The sequence below is a fragment of the Neolamprologus brichardi genome, chromosome 18, assembly GCF_056152115.1.
Source record: "Neolamprologus brichardi isolate AB-2024 chromosome 18, ASM5615211v1, whole genome shotgun sequence".
NCBI lineage: Eukaryota > Metazoa > Chordata > Actinopteri > Cichliformes > Cichlidae > Neolamprologus > Neolamprologus brichardi.
Genome location: NC_142121.1, coordinates 8193624 through 8196483, shown reverse-complemented (window position 1 = coordinate 8196483; position 2860 = coordinate 8193624). Strand labels below are relative to the sequence as shown.

The following is a 2860-nucleotide window of genomic DNA, read 5'->3' as shown; positions in this document are numbered from 1 at the left end:
TTCATGTTTGTCATTATAGTTTTATTTGTAAGAAAATTATGAACTTCATATTGTGCATCAAATAAAAGAACATTTCACAACTCTGAGTCAACAGAAACAGGTAACAGAAATGTCTCTAATGTAGACATGTACAGTGTAGTGTAAGCATTAAAAGATCATAAAGGAAACACTAACATTTATGTGAAACTAATTGTAATAAAAAATGAACAGGTGCTTTATAGATTTAAAAGAAAGAATCTGAAAACAACACTTTTTTGGTCAAAGTGATCAAAGTAGAAAACAGAACTGATGTTCAAGAACAAACCGTAGCTGCACTAATATTACACATCTCCATTGTTGTGGTGAACAGACATGTTGCTTTTAAAACCACATGCAGTGTGTGACCATGACTGTTCATTGAGACCATGAACGCCACCTCGCTGAAGCAGTCTTCTTCTTCTTCTTCTTCTTCTCATTAAAATAGAAGCAGAAGGAGCACGAGCTGCTTTGATCTACTGAAAGGAAAAAGCAGAACATCTGAGCTGAAACCAGTCAGCTGAAATCTTTAAGACAGGAACAATCATTCAATGCAGTGTCTCAGGTGGCTTAGCCTGTTACAACTGTTGATACAAGCTAAATACGGTTAACACACAGTGTCAGGGAACTCCAGTGTGGGAACTAGTGGCTTTAGGTTTGTAGTCATTTAACTTTCATCCATTCATTCCTTTAATTCAGGAGGAAGAAATGCCAGGTTGGTGCAGGCTGGTTACATGCATTTGGTCCCATGCTGTCTTTAACTAAATGACTTGGTTCATTTTATGGCTGGGCTGTATGTGGGGTTATATCATGTTATTTGGGCAGGAGTACCTGTCCCCTGTTAGACTTAGAAAGTTTCTCCATAAGTAGAGTTTCTAACTCTTCTAGCACATCTGTGGCTGACAGCTTTTTGGTGGCTCTTTTTACCCCACACTGGTTGTGAGTGTGTAAATAGCCCCACTAGTTCTTTTGGGTTGCAGTTAACTTGGGAGGAAGGGGTGGGTCTGCCATGACTAGATGAATAACAATTATCTGGGATACATAAATTTCATAATGCATGCATATATCTCTATAAACCTGGCCTGAGTGCTGCCATTTTTTTACATTCAGTTATTTCTCTTAGAAATGTTGGAACTAAATAATGAATGTGTTACAGTTAAATGCAAACACTGGTCAGTGTAAATGGCTCATTGGGACACAGAAACCTTTAAATGAAACCTGATATCTAGTGTCAAACAATATCAAAGCTGTAGAAGATGTTTACAGTCAGGATTTATAAAACTATGATTGTAAATAAATTCAAACAAGTGAGCTTTTCTCTTTGTGCTGAATATCAACACTGTGATTTCTTAGACTGTAAGCTTTACTTTAGCACAACCAGTTGTAGAAGCCGTCACTCCAAATGTCTTTTGATAACAAGAAAAAAATACCTATAGAGTACACGGCCTGAAGTTCTTCTCCGACATCTTCTGCCATCAGCTTTGTCTGCTGGTTTGAAGACAATAAACCACAAAAAAGATGATTTAGTCACTTTGTCTGTGTCATGCCGCTCGAATGTGTCGTGTAACGATGTTGAATAGCCGTCGTTATCCCTCTGCTGTGTCAGTAGGATTGTACTGTACAGCATCTCATTGATATGTGAGGAATGCTAATGTAACACGATAACAGACTTACATCATTAAAATATAAAGGGCAGGAGATATTTAGATATTTTTTATATTTATATTACATTTTATAGCTGACGGATATTACTAAATAGATAGAATTTACTATATAGCTGGATGAACATGAAAAATATGTCTATAATAACAAATGACCATGAGAGCCAGTAGAATTAATTCAACTGGACACTCAAAAGACGTCCTTAAATGCTCTTTAAGTGGCAGAACAGATGAACAAACAGTTAATCGCTTACTTGAGATGAAATCTGCTCAGCTACTTGGAAAACAGCTTCTAACTGGTTCCTCCTTTAACAGGATGACTGCTCAGGGGTAAGGCCATCATGCAATCCAGCAACCTTTATGGTTCTGCTTTGATTCACCAGGAACTATTAGGGAAACCGTCCAGCGCCTCCTGTGAAAGACACAGGGATAAACACAAACATTTATTAACATGTTCCACAGTGTTCCAGTTTGATTTTCTCATCCTGTGGACAACAACATACAGGGATGCAGGTTTATTGTTAACGTTTGTAAGGTTTATTTAGTGAACATATCCAGCTGCAGCTCCACTGTGATCCTGAACTGGATAAGCACTTAAGAAAATGTGTCAATAAATGGACAAACATCAACTTACTATATTTATCCAAACAGACTGGACCAATAATGCTTCACTGAGTTAGAGACTTTAACAGTCTCTTCTATGTAAGAATGTCTCGTGCTGATAGACCTGCAAACTTGACAACAAAGGTTTTTCAGACTGCATGTAGCTGTCCTCTATGTCAGCTAACACATTTACATTTATGTCACACTTATTTCTGCTTTCCCATTTTATAATTATTACTTACATTTTGATTAGATACCTTGAGTTTGTAAATGATCAGATTACATAATTGGAATACAATGTATCCAATTCAGGGTTGCGGGAGGATGAAGCCTATCCCAGCTGATACAGGACAAAGACAGGACAGGCTGCCAGTTTATTGCAGGGCTAACACAATATGTGTAACAGAAAATCCACTTAAATGTTGGATATTTCTTATAATAATCATAATTATGACTATTATTTAAAGGTTTCTTCATAAATACATTTTGATTTTTTATAAATCAAACTAAAATATAAACACGAGCTGTTTCAGATTCTGACCTCTGACCTCAGTGACCTGGCTGTGTCCACACTGCAGCTC

General features: G+C 37.0%; 1 long non-coding RNA gene across 1 annotated transcript; it reads right to left on the bottom strand.

The window, feature by feature from the left end:
• Positions 1 to 2860, bottom strand: LOC148097610 (uncharacterized). The gene is made up of 2 exons (XR_015716779.1): positions 2821 to 2860; positions 1 to 2088 (listed from the first exon to the last, which is right to left on the bottom strand). It is a non-coding gene; the product is annotated as an uncharacterized LOC148097610 (long non-coding RNA).